This window comes from Phalangium opilio, unplaced genomic scaffold (assembly GCF_054372755.1).
Source record: "Phalangium opilio isolate 3A_F unplaced genomic scaffold, DU_Popi_V2 ptg000360l_1, whole genome shotgun sequence".
NCBI classification, from domain to species: Eukaryota; Metazoa; Arthropoda; class Arachnida; order Opiliones; family Phalangiidae; genus Phalangium; species Phalangium opilio.
Window position 1 is genome coordinate 2,466,832 of NW_028324230.1, and position 12,709 is coordinate 2,479,540.

Consider the following 12,709-nt stretch of genomic DNA (forward strand, 5'->3'; position numbering starts at 1 on the left):
CCTTCATCTTTATAAAACAATAACAAAAAGAAGATATGTTTGCTTTTTCCATATCTGATGGAATTTAAAAGAGGAAATAAAAGTGAAAAAGCCAACGGCACGCAGAGTTTCCAAGTACTGACTGCGCTCGACGCTGCTTAACTTCGGTGATCGGACGAGAACCGGTGTCTTCAGCGTGATATGGCCGTTGCCGAGAGTGCTAGATAATAATTCGAATTTAAATTAAGTGAGACAAATTAACCATCATCTTTTTAAAACAATAACAAAAAGAAAATATGTTTGCTTTTTTCATATCTATTGGATTTTAAAAGAGGAAAAAAAGTGAAAAAGCCAACGGCACGCAGTGTTCCTAAGTGGTCTCCCTCCCAAGTACTGACTGCGCTCGACGCTGCTTAACTTCGGTGATCGGACGAGAACCGGTGTTTTCAGCGTGATATGGCCGTTGCCGAGAGTGCTATTTAATAATTTGAATTTAATTAACCTTCATCTTTAAAAATCAATAAGAAAAAGAAGATATGTTTGCTTTTTTCATATCTGATGGAATTTAAAAGAGGAAATAAAAGTGAAAAAGCCAACGGCACGCAAAGTTTCCAAGTACTGACTGCGTTCGACGCTGCTTAACTTCGGTGATCGGATGAGAACCGGTGTTTTCAGCGTGATATGGCAGTTGCCGAGAGTGCTAGATAATAATTTGAATTTAAAAACCTTCATCTTTATAAAACAATAACAAAAAGAAGATATGTTTGCTTTTTTCATATCTGATGGAATTTAAAAGAGGAAATAAAAGTGAAAAAGCCAACGGCACGCAGAGTTTCCAAGTACTGACTGCGCTCGACGCTGCTTAACTTCGGTGATAGGACGAGAACCGGTGTCTTCAGCGTGATATGGCCGTTGCCGAGAGTGCTAGATAATAATTCGAATTTAAATTAAGTGAGACAAATTAACCATCATCTTTTTAAAACAATAACAAAAAGAAAATATGTTTGCTTTTTTCATATCTATTGGAATTTAAAAGAGGAAAAAAAAGTGAAAAAGCCAACGGCACGCATTGTTCCAAAGTGGTCTCCCTCCCAAGTACTGACTGCGCTCGACGCTGCTTAACTTCGGTGATCGGACGAGAACCGGTGTTTTCAGCGTGATATGGCCGTTGCCGAGAGTGCTATTTAATAATTTGAAATTAATTAACCTTCATCTTTAAAAATCAATAAGAAAAAGAAGATATGTTTGCTTTTTTCATATCTGATGGAATTTAAAAGAGGAAATAAAAGTGAAAAAGCCAACGGCACGCAAAGTTTCCAAGTACTGACTGCGTTCGACGCTGCTTAACTTCGGTGATCGGACGAGAACCGGTGTCTTCAGCGTGATATGGCCGTTGCCGAGAGTGCTAGATAATAATTCGAATTTAAATTAAGTGAGACAAATTAACCATCATCTTTTTAAAACAATAACAAAAAGAAAATATGTTTGCTTTTTTCATATCTATTGGATTTTAAAAGAGGAAAAAAAGTGAAAAAGCCAACGGCACGCAGTGTTCCTAAGTGGTCTCCCTCCCAAGTACTGACTGCGCTCGACGCTGCTTAACTTCGGTGATCGGACGAGAACCGGTGTTTTCAGCGTGATATGGCCGTTGCCGAGAGTGCTATTTAATAATTTGAATTTAATTAACCTTCATCTTTAAAAATCAATAAGAAAAAGAAGATATGTTTGCTTTTTTCATATCTGATGGAATTTAAAAGAGGAAATAAAAGTGAAAAAGCCAACGGCACGCAAAGTTTCCAAGTACTGACTGCGTTCGACGCTGCTTAACTTCGGTGATCGGATGAGAACCGGTGTTTTCAGCGTGATATGGCAGTTGCCGAGAGTGCTAGATAATAATTTGAATTTAAAAACCTTCATCTTTATAAAACAATAACAAAAAGAAGATATGTTTGCTTTTTTCATATCTGATGGAATTTAAAAGAGGAAATAAAAGTGAAAAAGCCAACGGCACGCAGAGTTTCCAAGTACTGACTGCGCTCGACGCTGCTTAACTTCGGTGATAGGACGAGAACCGGTGTCTTCAGCGTGATATGGCCGTTGCCGAGAGTGCTAGATAATAATTCGAATTTAAATTAAGTGAGACAAATTAACCATCATCTTTTTAAAACAATAACAAAAAGAAAATATGTTTGCTTTTTTCATATCTATTGGAATTTAAAAGAGGAAAAAAAAGTGAAAAAGCCAACGGCACGCATTGTTCCAAAGTGGTCTCCCTCCCAAGTACTGACTGCGCTCGACGCTGCTTAACTTCGGTGATCGGACGAGAACCGGTGTTTTCAGCGTGATATGGCCGTTGCCGAGAGTGCTATTTAATAATTTGAATTTAATTAACCTTCATCTTTAAAAATCAATAAGAAAAAGAAGATATGTTTGCTTTTTTCATATCTGATGGAATTTAAAAGAGGAAATAAAAGTGAAAAAGCCAACGGCACGCAAAGTTTCCAAGTACTGACTGCGTTCGACGCTGCTTAACTTCGGTGATCGGATGAGAACCGGTGTTTTCAGCGTGATATGGCAGTTGCCGAGAGTGCTAGATAATAATTTGAATTTAAAAACCTTCATCTTTATAAAACAATAACAAAAAGAAGATATGTTTGCTTTTTTCATATCTGATGGAATTTAAAAGAGGAAATAAAAGTGAAAAAGCCAACGGCACGCAGAGTTTCCAAGTACTGACTGCGCTCGACGCTGCTTAACTTCGGTGATCGGACGAGAACCGGTGTCTTCAGCGTGATATGGCCGTTGCCGAGAGTGCTAGATAATAATTCGAATTTAAATTAAGTGAGACAAATTAACCATCATCTTTTTAAAACAATAACAAAAAGAAAATATGTTTGCTTTTTTTCATATCTATTGGAATTTAAAAATAAAAAAAAAGTGAAAAAGCCAACGGCACGCAGTGTTCCTAAGTGGTCTCCCTCCCAAGTACTGACTGCGCTCGGCGCTGCTTAACTTCGGTGATCCGACGAGGACCGGTGTTTTCAGCGTGATATGGCCGTTGCCAAGAGTGCTAGATAATAATTCGAATTTTAATTAAGTGAGACAACTTGACCTTCATCTTTTTAAAACAATAACAAAAAGAAAATATGTTTGCTTTTTTCATATCTATTGGAATTTAAAAGAGGAAAAAAAAGTGAAAAAGCCAACGGCACGCAGTGTTCCTAAGTGGTCCCCCTCCCAAGTACTGACTGCGCTCGACGCTGCTTAACTTCGGTGATCGGACGAGAACCGGTGTTTTCAGCGTGATATGGCCGTTGCCGAGAGTGCTATTTAATAATTCGAATTTAAATTAAGTGAGACAAATTAACCTTCATCTTTATAAAACAATAACAAAAAGAAGATATGTTTGCTTTTTCCATATCTGATGGAATTTAAAAGAGGAAATAAAAGTGAAAAAGCCAACGGCACGCAGAGTTTCCAAGTACTGACTGCGCTCGACGCTGCTTAACTTCGGTGATCGGACGAGAACCGGTGTCTTCAGCGTGATATGGCCGTTGCCGAGAGTGCTAGATAATAATTCGAATTTAAATTAAGTGAGACAAATTAACCATCATCTTTTTAAAACAATAACAAAAAGAAAATATGTTTGCTTTTTTCATATCTATTGGATTTTAAAAGAGGAAAAAAAGTGAAAAAGCCAACGGCACGCAGTGTTCCTAAGTGGTCTCCCTCCCAAGTACTGACTGCGCTCGACGCTGCTTAACTTCGGTGATCGGACGAGAACCGGTGTTTTCAGCGTGATATGGCCGTTGCCGAGAGTGCTATTTAATAATTTGAATTTAATTAACCTTCATCTTTAAAAATCAATAAGAAAAAGAAGATATGTTTGCTTTTTTCATATCTGATGGAATTTAAAAGAGGAAATAAAAGTGAAAAAGCCAACGGCACGCAAAGTTTCCAAGTACTGACTGCGTTCGACGCTGCTTAACTTCGGTGATCGGATGAGAACCGGTGTTTTCAGCGTGATATGGCAGTTGCCGAGAGTGCTAGATAATAATTTGAATTTAAAAACCTTCATCTTTATAAAACAATAACAAAAAGAAGATATGTTTGCTTTTTTCATATCTGATGGAATTTAAAAGAGGAAATAAAAGTGAAAAAGCCAACGGCACGCAGAGTTTCCAAGTACTGACTGCGCTCGACGCTGCTTAACTTCGGTGATAGGACGAGAACCGGTGTCTTCAGCGTGATATGGCCGTTGCCGAGAGTGCTAGATAATAATTCGAATTTAAATTAAGTGAGACAAATTAACCATCATCTTTTTAAAACAATAACAAAAAGAAAATATGTTTGCTTTTTTCATATCTATTGGAATTTAAAAGAGGAAAAAAAAGTGAAAAAGCCAACGGCACGCATTGTTCCAAAGTGGTCTCCCTCCCAAGTACTGACTGCGCTCGACGCTGCTTAACTTCGGTGATCGGACGAGAACCGGTGTTTTCAGCGTGATATGGCCGTTGCCGAGAGTGCTATTTAATAATTTGAATTTAATTAACCTTCATCTTTAAAAATCAATAAGAAAAAGAAGATATGTTTGCTTTTTTCATATCTGATGGAATTTAAAAGAGGAAATAAAAGTGAAAAAGCCAACGGCACGCAAAGTTTCCAAGTACTGACTGCGTTCGACGCTGCTTAACTTCGGTGATCGGACGAGAACCGGTGTCTTCAGCGTGATATGGCCGTTGCCGAGAGTGCTAGATAATAATTCGAATTTAAATTAAGTGAGACAAATTAACCATCATCTTTTTAAAACAATAACAAAAAGAAAATATGTTTGCTTTTTTCATATCTATTGGATTTTAAAAGAGGAAAAAAAGTGAAAAAGCCAACGGCACGCAGTGTTCCTAAGTGGTCTCCCTCCCAAGTACTGACTGCGCTCGACGCTGCTTAACTTCGGTGATCGGACGAGAACCGGTGTTTTCAGCGTGATATGGCCGTTGCCGAGAGTGCTATTTAATAATTTGAATTTAATTAACCTTCATCTTTAAAAATCAATAAGAAAAAGAAGATATGTTTGCTTTTTTCATATCTGATGGAATTTAAAAGAGGAAATAAAAGTGAAAAAGCCAACGGCACGCAAAGTTTCCAAGTACTGACTGCGTTCGACGCTGCTTAACTTCGGTGATCGGATGAGAACCGGTGTTTTCAGCGTGATATGGCAGTTGCCGAGAGTGCTAGATAATAATTTGAATTTAAAAACCTTCATCTTTATAAAACAATAACAAAAAGAAGATATGTTTGCTTTTTTCATATCTGATGGAATTTAAAAGAGGAAATAAAAGTGAAAAAGCCAACGGCACGCAGAGTTTCCAAGTACTGACTGCGCTCGACGCTGCTTAACTTCGGTGATAGGACGAGAACCGGTGTCTTCAGCGTGATATGGCCGTTGCCGAGAGTGCTAGATAATAATTCGAATTTAAATTAAGTGAGACAAATTAACCATCATCTTTTTAAAACAATAACAAAAAGAAAATATGTTTGCTTTTTTCATATCTATTGGATTTTAAAAGAGGAAAAAAAGTGAAAAAGCCAACGGCACGCAGTGTTCCTAAGTGGTCTCCCTCCCAAGTACTGACTGCGCTCGACGCTGCTTAACTTCGGTGATCGGACGAGAACCGGTGTTTTCAGCGTGATATGGCCGTTGCCGAGAGTGCTATTTAATAATTTGAATTTAATTAACCTTCATCTTTAAAAATCAATAAGAAAAAGAAGATATGTTTGCTTTTTTCATATCTGATGGAATTTAAAAGAGGAAATAAAAGTGAAAAAGCCAACGGCACGCAAAGTTTCCAAGTACTGACTGCGTTCGACGCTGCTTAACTTCGGTGATCGGATGAGAACCGGTGTTTTCAGCGTGATATGGCAGTTGCCGAGAGTGCTAGATAATAATTTGAATTTAAAAACCTTCATCTTTATAAAACAATAACAAAAAGAAGATATGTTTGCTTTTTTCATATCTGATGGAATTTAAAAGAGGAAATAAAAGTGAAAAAGCCAACGGCACGCAGAGTTTCCAAGTACTGACTGCGCTCGACGCTGCTTAACTTCGGTGATCGGACGAGAACCGGTGTTGTCAGCGTGGTATGGCCGTTGCCGAGAGTGCTATTTAATAATTTGAATTTAATTAACCTTCATCTTTAAAAATCAATAAGAAAAAGAAGATATGTTTGCTTTTTTCATATCTGATGGAATTTAAAAGAGGAAATAAAAGTGAAAAAGCCAACGGCACGCAAAGTTTCCAAGTACTGACTGCGTTCGACGCTGCTTAACTTCGGTGATCGGATGAGAACCGGTGTTTTCAGCGTGATATGGCAGTTGCCGAGAGTGTTAGATAATAATTTGAATTTAAAAACCTTCATCTTTATAAAACAATAACAAAAAGAAGATATGTTTGCTTTTTTCATATCTGATGGAATTTAAAAGAGGAAATAAAAGTGAAAAAGCCAACGGCACGCAGAGTTTCCAAGTACTGACTGCGCTCGACGCTGCTTAACTTCGGTGATAGGACGAGAACCGGTGTCTTCAGCGTGATATGGCCGTTGCCGAGAGTGCTAGATAATAATTCGAATTTAAATTAAGTGAGACAAATTAGCCATCATCTTTTTAAAACAATAACAAAAAGAAAATATGTTTGCTTTTTTCATATCTATTGGAATTTAAAAGAGGAAAAAAAAGTGAAAAAGCCAACGGCACGCATTGTTCCAAAGTGGTCTCCCTCCCAAGTACTGACTGCGCTCGACGCTGCTTAACTTCGGTGATCGGACGAGAACCGGTGTTTTCAGCGTGATATGGCCGTTGCCGAGAGTGCTATTTAATAATTTGAATTTAATTAACCTTCATCTTTATAAATCAATAAGAAAAAGAAGATATGTTTGCTTTTTTCATATCTCATGGAATTTAAAAGGGGAAATAAAAGTGAAAAAGCCAACGGCACGCAGAGTTTCCAAGTACTGACTGCGCTCGACGCTGCTTAACTTCGGTGATCGGACGAGAACCGGTGTTTTCAGCGTGATATGGCAGTTGCCGAGAGTGCTAGATAATAATTCGAATTTAAATTAAGTGAGACAAATTAACCATCATCTTTTTAAAACAATAACAAAAAGAAAATATGTTTGCTTTTTTCATATCTATTGGATTTTAAATGAGGAAAAAAAAGTGAAAAAGCCAACGGCACGCAGTGTTCCTATGTGGTCTCCCTCCCAAGTACTGACTGCGCTCGACGATGCTTAACTTCGGTGATCGGACGAGAACCGGTGTTTTCAGCGTGATATGGCCGTTGCCGAGAGTGCTATTTAATAATTCGAATTTAAATTAAGTGAGACAAATTAACCTTCATCTTTTTAAAACAATAACAAAAAGAAAATATGTTTGCTTTTTTCATATCTATTGGAATTTAAAAGAGGAAAAAAAAGTGAAAAAGCCAACGGCACGCAGTGTTCCTATGTGGTCTCCCTCCCAAGTACTGACTGCGCTCGACGCTGCTTAACTTCGGTGATCGGACGAGAACCGGTGTTTTCAGCGTGATATGGCAGTTGCCGAGAGTGCTAGATAATAATTCGAATTTAAATTAAGTGAGACAAATTAACCATCATCTTTTTAAAACAATAACAAAAAGAAAATATGTTTGCTTTTTTCATATCTATTGGATTTTAAATGAGGAAAAAAAAGTGAAAAAGCCAACGGCACGCAGTGTTCCTATGTGGTCTCCCTCCCAAGTACTGACTGCGCTCGACGATGCTTAACTTCGGTGATCGGACGAGAACCGGTGTTTTCAGCGTGATATGGCCGTTGCCGAGAGTGCTATTTAATAATTCGAATTTAAATTAAGTGAGACAAATTAACCTTCATCTTTTTAAAACAATAACAAAAAGAAAATATGTTTGCTTTTTTCATATCTATAGGAATTTAAAAGAGAAAAAAAAGTGAAAAAGCCAACGGCACGCAGTGTTTCTAAGTGGTCTCCCTCCCAAGCATTGACTGCGCTCGACGCTGCTTAACTTCGGTGATCGGACGAGAACCGGTGTTTTCAGCGTGATATGGCCGTTGCCGAGAGTGCTATTTAATAATTTGAATTTAATTAACCTTCATCTTTATAAATCAATAAGAAAAAGAAGATATGTTTGCTTTTTCATATCTCATGGAATTTAAAAGGGGAAATAAAAGTGAAAAAGCCAACGGCACGCAGAGTTTCCAAGTACTGACTGCGCTCGACGCTGCTTAACTTCGGTGATCGGACGAGAACCGGTGTTGTCAGCGTGGTATGGCCGTTGCCGAGAGTGCTATTTAATAATTTGAATTTAATTAACCTTCATCTTTAAAAATCAATAAGAAAAAGAAGATATGTTTGCTTTTTTCATATCTGATGGAATTTAAAAGAGGAAATAAAAGTGAAAAAGCCAACGGCACGCAAAGTTTCCAAGTACTGACTGCGTTCGACGCTGCTTAACTTCGGTGATCGGATGAGAACCGGTGTTTTCAGCGTGATATGGCAGTTGCCGAGAGTGTTAGATAATAATTTGAATTTAAAAACCTTCATCTTTATAAAACAATAACAAAAAGAAGATATGTTTGCTTTTTTCATATCTGATGGAATTTAAAAGAGGAAATAAAAGTGAAAAAGCCAACGGCACGCAGAGTTTCCAAGTACTGACTGCGCTCGACGCTGCTTAACTTCGGTGATAGGACGAGAACCGGTGTCTTCAGCGTGATATGGCCGTTGCCGAGAGTGCTAGATAATAATTCGAATTTAAATTAAGTGAGACAAATTAGCCATCATCTTTTTAAAACAATAACAAAAAGAAAATATGTTTGCTTTTTTCATATCTATTGGAATTTAAAAGAGGAAAAAAAAGTGAAAAAGCCAACGGCACGCATTGTTCCAAAGTGGTCTCCCTCCCAAGTACTGACTGCGCTCGACGCTGCTTAACTTCGGTGATCGGACGAGAACCGGTGTTTTCAGCGTGATATGGCCGTTGCCGAGAGTGCTATTTAATAATTTGAATTTAATTAACCTTCATCTTTATAAATCAATAAGAAAAAGAAGATATGTTTGCTTTTTTCATATCTCATGGAATTTAAAAGAGGAAATAAAAGTGAAAAAGCCAACGGCACGCAGAGTTTCCAAGTACTGACTGCGCTCGACGCTGCTTAACTTCGGTGATCGGACGAGAACCGGTGTTTTCAGCGTGATATGGCAGTTGCCGAGAGTGCTAGATAATAATTCGAATTTAAATTAAGTGAGACAAATTAACCATCATCTTTTTAAAACAATAACAAAAAGAAAATATGTTTGCTTTTTTCATATCTATTGGATTTTAAATGAGGAAAAAAAAGTGAAAAAGCCAACGGCACGCAGTGTTCCTATGTGGTCCACCTCCCAAGTACTGACTGCGCTCGACGATGCTTAACTTCGGTGATCGGACGAGAACCGGTGTTTTCAGCGTGATATGGCAGTTGCCGAGAGTGCTAGATAATAATTCGAATTTAAATTAAGTGAGACAAATTAACCATCATCTTTTTAAAACAATAACAAAAAGAAAATATGTTTGCTGTTTTCATATCTATTGGATTTTAAATGAGGATAAAAAAGTGAAAAAGCCAACGGCACGCAGTGTTCCTATGTGGTCTCCCTCCCAAGTACTGACTGCGCTCGACGATGCTTAACTTCGGTGATCGGACGAGAACCGGTGTTTTCAGCGTGATATGGCCGTTGCCGAGAGTTCTATTTAATAATTCGAATTTAAATTAAGTGAGACAAATTAACCTTCATCTTTTTAAAACAATAACAAAAAGAAAATATGTTTGCTTTTTTCATATCTATTGGAATTTAAAAGAGGAAAAAAAAAGTGAAAAAGCCAACGGCACGCAGTGTTCCTAAGTGGTCTCCCTCCCAAGTACTGACTGCGCTCGACGCTGCTTAACTTCGGTGATCCGACGACGACCGGTGTTTTCAGCGTGATATGGCCGTTGCCAAGAGTGCTAGATAATAATTCGAATTTAAATTAAGTGAGACAAATTGACCATCTTTTTAAAACAATAACAAAAAGAAAATATGTTTCCTTTTTTCATATCTATAGGAATTTAAAAGAGAAAAAAAAGTGAAAAAGCCAACGGCACGCAGTTTTCCTAAGTGGTCTCCCTCCCAAGTACTGACTGCGCTCGACGCTGCTTAACTTCGGTGATCGGACGAGAACCGGTGTTTTCAGCGTGATATGGCCGTTGCCAAGAGTGCTAGATAATAATTCGAATTTAAATTAAGTGAGACGAATTGACCTTCATCTTTTTAAAACACAAAAAGAAAATATGTTTGCTTTTTTCATATCTATAGGAATTTAAAAGAGGAAAAAAAAGTGAAAAAGCCAACGGCACGCAGTGTTCCTAAGTGGTCTCCCTCCCAAGCATTGACTGCGCTCGACGCTGCTTAACTTCGGTGATCGGACGAGAACCGGTGTTTTCAGCGTGATATGGCCGTTGCCGAGAGTGCTATTTAATAATTTGAATTTAATTAACCTTCATCTTTATAAATCAATAAGAAAAAGAAGATATGTTTGCTTTTTCATATCTCATGGAATTTAAAAGGGGAAATAAAAGTGAAAAAGCCAACGGCACGCAGAGTTTCCAAGTACTGACTGCGCTCGACGCTGCTTAACTTCGGTGATCGGACGAGAACCGGTGTTGTCAGCGTGGTATGGCCGCTGCCGAGAGTGCTATTTAATAATTTGAATTTAATTAACCTTCATCTTTAAAAATCAATAAGAAAAAGAAGATATGTTTGCTTTTTTCATATCTGATGGAATTTAAAAGAGGAAATAAAAGTGAAAAAGCCAACGGCACGCAAAGTTTCCAAGTACTGACTGCGTTCGACGCTGCTTAACTTCGGTGATCGGATGAGAACCGGTGTTTTCAGCGTGATATGGCAGTTGCCGAGAGTGCTAGATAATAATTTGAATTTAAAAACCTTCATCTTTATAAAACAATAACAAAAAGAAGATATGTTTGCTTTTTTCATATCTGATGGAATTTAAAAGAGGAAATAAAAGTGAAAAAGCCAACGGCACGCAGAGTTTCCAAGTACTGACTGCGCTCGACGCTGCTTAACTTCGGTGATAGGACGAGAACCGGTGTCTTCAGCGTGATATGGCCGTTGCCGAGAGTGCTAGATAATAATTCGAATTTAAATTAAGTGAGACAAATTAGCCATCATCTTTTTAAAACAATAACAAAAAGAAAATATGTTTGCTTTTTTCATATCTATTGGAATTTAAAAGAGGAAAAAAAAGTGAAAAAGCCAACGGCACGCATTGTTCCAAAGTGGTCTCCCTCCCAAGTACTGACTGCGCTCGACGCTGCTTAACTTCGGTGATCGGACGAGAACCGGTGTTTTCAGCGTGATATGGCCGTTGCCGAGAGTGCTATTTAATAATTTTAATTTAATTAACCTTCATCTTTATAAATCAATAAGAAAAAGAAGATATGTTTGCTTTTTTCATATCTCATGGAATTTAAAAGGGGAAATAAAAGTGAAAAAGCCAACGGCACGCAGAGTTTCCAAGTACTGACTGCGCTCGACGCTGCTTAACTTCGGTGATCGGACGAGAACCGGTGTTTTCAGCGTGATATGGCAGTTGCCGAGAGTGCTAGATAATAATTCGAATTTAAATTAAGTGAGACAAATTAACCATCATCTTTTTAAAACAATAACAAAAAGAAAATATGTTTGCTTTTTTCATATCTATTGGATTTTAAATGAGGAAAAAAAAGTGAAAAAGCCAACGGCACGCAGTGTTCCTATGTGGTCCACCTCCCAAGTACTGACTGCGCTCGACGATGCTTAACTTCGGTGATCGGACGAGAACCGGTGTTTTCAGCGTGATATGGCCGTTGCCGAGAGTGCTAGATAATAATTCGAATTTAAATTAAGTGAGACAAATTAACCATCATCTTTTTAAAACAATAACAAAAAGAAAATATGTTTGCTTTTTTCATATCTATTGGATTTTAAAAGAGGAAAAAAAAGTGAAAAAGCCAACGGCACGCAGTGTTCCTAAGTTGTCTCCCTCCCAAGTACTGACTGCGCTCGACGCTGCTTAACTTCGGTGATCCGACGAGAACCGGTGTTTTCAGCGTGATATGGCCGTTGCCGAGAGTGCTGGATAATAATTCGAATTTAAATTAAGTGAGACAAATTGACCTTCATCTTTTTAAAACAATAACAAAAAGAAAATATGTTTGCTTTTTTCATATCTATAGGAATTTAAAAGAGGAAAAAAAAGTGAAAAAGCCAACGGCACGCAGTGTTCCTAAGTGGTCTCCCTCCCAAGTACTGACTGCGCTCGACGCTGCTTTACTTCGGTGATCGGACGAGAACCGGTGTTTTCAGCGTGATATGGCCGTTGCCGAGAGTGCTATTTAATAATTCGAATTTAAATTAAGTGAGACAAATTAACCTTCATCTTTTAAAACAATAACAAAAAGAAAATATGTTTGCTTTTTTCATATCTATTGGAATTTAAAAGAGGAAAAAAAAGTGAAAAAGCCAACGGCAAGCAGTGTTCCTAAGTGGTCTCCCTCCCAAGTACTGACTGCGCTCGACGCTGCTTAATTTCGGTGATCGGACGAGAACCGGTGTGTTCAGCGTGATATGGCCGTTGCCGAGAGTGCTATTTAATAATTT

The 12,709-nt window shown here is 38.1% G+C and overlaps 17 non-coding genes and 19 pseudogenes across 17 annotated transcripts; all 36 read right to left on the reverse strand.

Annotated features, from left to right (window-relative positions):
* Window positions 1–89: 89 nt before the first annotated feature.
* On the reverse strand, window positions 90–192 carry LOC149598264 (5S ribosomal RNA; annotated as a pseudogene).
* A 136-nt stretch (window positions 193–328) lies between these two features.
* On the reverse strand, window positions 329–447 carry LOC149598265 (5S ribosomal RNA). The gene has a single exon (XR_016377983.1). It is a non-coding gene; the product is annotated as a 5S ribosomal RNA (ribosomal RNA).
* Window positions 448–1,033: 586 nt separating this feature from the next.
* LOC149598266 (5S ribosomal RNA) lies at window positions 1,034–1,152 on the reverse strand. Its single transcript, XR_016378196.1, has one exon. It is a non-coding gene; the product is annotated as a 5S ribosomal RNA (ribosomal RNA).
* Window positions 1,153–1,274: 122 nt separating this feature from the next.
* LOC149598267 (5S ribosomal RNA) lies at window positions 1,275–1,377 on the reverse strand (annotated as a pseudogene).
* A 136-nt stretch (window positions 1,378–1,513) lies between these two features.
* Window positions 1,514–1,632, reverse strand: LOC149598268 (5S ribosomal RNA). The gene has a single exon (XR_016377994.1). It is a non-coding gene; the product is annotated as a 5S ribosomal RNA (ribosomal RNA).
* A 586-nt stretch (window positions 1,633–2,218) lies between these two features.
* On the reverse strand, window positions 2,219–2,337 carry LOC149598269 (5S ribosomal RNA). Its single transcript, XR_016378197.1, has one exon. It is a non-coding gene; the product is annotated as a 5S ribosomal RNA (ribosomal RNA).
* A 346-nt stretch (window positions 2,338–2,683) lies between these two features.
* Window positions 2,684–2,786, reverse strand: LOC149598270 (5S ribosomal RNA; annotated as a pseudogene).
* A 137-nt stretch (window positions 2,787–2,923) lies between these two features.
* On the reverse strand, window positions 2,924–3,042 carry LOC149598271 (5S ribosomal RNA; annotated as a pseudogene).
* Window positions 3,043–3,179: 137 nt separating this feature from the next.
* On the reverse strand, window positions 3,180–3,298 carry LOC149598272 (5S ribosomal RNA). The gene has a single exon (XR_016379020.1). It is a non-coding gene; the product is annotated as a 5S ribosomal RNA (ribosomal RNA).
* A 137-nt stretch (window positions 3,299–3,435) lies between these two features.
* LOC149598273 (5S ribosomal RNA) lies at window positions 3,436–3,538 on the reverse strand (annotated as a pseudogene).
* Window positions 3,539–3,674: 136 nt separating this feature from the next.
* Window positions 3,675–3,793, reverse strand: LOC149598274 (5S ribosomal RNA). Its single transcript, XR_016378005.1, has one exon. It is a non-coding gene; the product is annotated as a 5S ribosomal RNA (ribosomal RNA).
* Window positions 3,794–4,379: 586 nt separating this feature from the next.
* On the reverse strand, window positions 4,380–4,498 carry LOC149598275 (5S ribosomal RNA). Its single transcript, XR_016378198.1, has one exon. It is a non-coding gene; the product is annotated as a 5S ribosomal RNA (ribosomal RNA).
* Window positions 4,499–4,620: 122 nt separating this feature from the next.
* On the reverse strand, window positions 4,621–4,723 carry LOC149598276 (5S ribosomal RNA; annotated as a pseudogene).
* Window positions 4,724–4,859: 136 nt separating this feature from the next.
* On the reverse strand, window positions 4,860–4,978 carry LOC149598277 (5S ribosomal RNA). Its single transcript, XR_016378016.1, has one exon. It is a non-coding gene; the product is annotated as a 5S ribosomal RNA (ribosomal RNA).
* Window positions 4,979–5,563: 585 nt separating this feature from the next.
* LOC149598278 (5S ribosomal RNA) lies at window positions 5,564–5,682 on the reverse strand. Its single transcript, XR_016378027.1, has one exon. It is a non-coding gene; the product is annotated as a 5S ribosomal RNA (ribosomal RNA).
* A 346-nt stretch (window positions 5,683–6,028) lies between these two features.
* On the reverse strand, window positions 6,029–6,131 carry LOC149598279 (5S ribosomal RNA; annotated as a pseudogene).
* A 586-nt stretch (window positions 6,132–6,717) lies between these two features.
* LOC149598280 (5S ribosomal RNA) lies at window positions 6,718–6,836 on the reverse strand. The gene has a single exon (XR_016378199.1). It is a non-coding gene; the product is annotated as a 5S ribosomal RNA (ribosomal RNA).
* Window positions 6,837–6,958: 122 nt separating this feature from the next.
* LOC149598281 (5S ribosomal RNA) lies at window positions 6,959–7,061 on the reverse strand (annotated as a pseudogene).
* Window positions 7,062–7,198: 137 nt separating this feature from the next.
* On the reverse strand, window positions 7,199–7,317 carry LOC149598282 (5S ribosomal RNA). The gene has a single exon (XR_016378233.1). It is a non-coding gene; the product is annotated as a 5S ribosomal RNA (ribosomal RNA).
* Window positions 7,318–7,454: 137 nt separating this feature from the next.
* LOC149598283 (5S ribosomal RNA) lies at window positions 7,455–7,573 on the reverse strand (annotated as a pseudogene).
* Window positions 7,574–7,710: 137 nt separating this feature from the next.
* LOC149598284 (5S ribosomal RNA) lies at window positions 7,711–7,829 on the reverse strand. Its single transcript, XR_016378234.1, has one exon. It is a non-coding gene; the product is annotated as a 5S ribosomal RNA (ribosomal RNA).
* A 136-nt stretch (window positions 7,830–7,965) lies between these two features.
* On the reverse strand, window positions 7,966–8,084 carry LOC149598285 (5S ribosomal RNA; annotated as a pseudogene).
* Window positions 8,085–8,205: 121 nt separating this feature from the next.
* LOC149598286 (5S ribosomal RNA) lies at window positions 8,206–8,308 on the reverse strand (annotated as a pseudogene).
* A 586-nt stretch (window positions 8,309–8,894) lies between these two features.
* LOC149598287 (5S ribosomal RNA) lies at window positions 8,895–9,013 on the reverse strand. The gene has a single exon (XR_016378200.1). It is a non-coding gene; the product is annotated as a 5S ribosomal RNA (ribosomal RNA).
* A 122-nt stretch (window positions 9,014–9,135) lies between these two features.
* Window positions 9,136–9,238, reverse strand: LOC149598288 (5S ribosomal RNA; annotated as a pseudogene).
* A 137-nt stretch (window positions 9,239–9,375) lies between these two features.
* On the reverse strand, window positions 9,376–9,494 carry LOC149598289 (5S ribosomal RNA; annotated as a pseudogene).
* Window positions 9,495–9,631: 137 nt separating this feature from the next.
* Window positions 9,632–9,750, reverse strand: LOC149598290 (5S ribosomal RNA). Its single transcript, XR_016378235.1, has one exon. It is a non-coding gene; the product is annotated as a 5S ribosomal RNA (ribosomal RNA).
* A 138-nt stretch (window positions 9,751–9,888) lies between these two features.
* LOC149598291 (5S ribosomal RNA) lies at window positions 9,889–10,007 on the reverse strand (annotated as a pseudogene).
* Window positions 10,008–10,140: 133 nt separating this feature from the next.
* On the reverse strand, window positions 10,141–10,259 carry LOC149598292 (5S ribosomal RNA). Its single transcript, XR_016378865.1, has one exon. It is a non-coding gene; the product is annotated as a 5S ribosomal RNA (ribosomal RNA).
* A 133-nt stretch (window positions 10,260–10,392) lies between these two features.
* LOC149598293 (5S ribosomal RNA) lies at window positions 10,393–10,511 on the reverse strand (annotated as a pseudogene).
* Window positions 10,512–11,321: 810 nt separating this feature from the next.
* Window positions 11,322–11,440, reverse strand: LOC149598294 (5S ribosomal RNA). Its single transcript, XR_016378201.1, has one exon. It is a non-coding gene; the product is annotated as a 5S ribosomal RNA (ribosomal RNA).
* A 122-nt stretch (window positions 11,441–11,562) lies between these two features.
* Window positions 11,563–11,665, reverse strand: LOC149598295 (5S ribosomal RNA; annotated as a pseudogene).
* A 137-nt stretch (window positions 11,666–11,802) lies between these two features.
* On the reverse strand, window positions 11,803–11,921 carry LOC149598296 (5S ribosomal RNA; annotated as a pseudogene).
* A 137-nt stretch (window positions 11,922–12,058) lies between these two features.
* Window positions 12,059–12,177, reverse strand: LOC149598297 (5S ribosomal RNA; annotated as a pseudogene).
* Window positions 12,178–12,314: 137 nt separating this feature from the next.
* Window positions 12,315–12,433, reverse strand: LOC149598298 (5S ribosomal RNA). The gene has a single exon (XR_016379148.1). It is a non-coding gene; the product is annotated as a 5S ribosomal RNA (ribosomal RNA).
* Window positions 12,434–12,569: 136 nt separating this feature from the next.
* Window positions 12,570–12,688, reverse strand: LOC149598299 (5S ribosomal RNA; annotated as a pseudogene).
* Window positions 12,689–12,709: the final 21 nt, after the last annotated feature.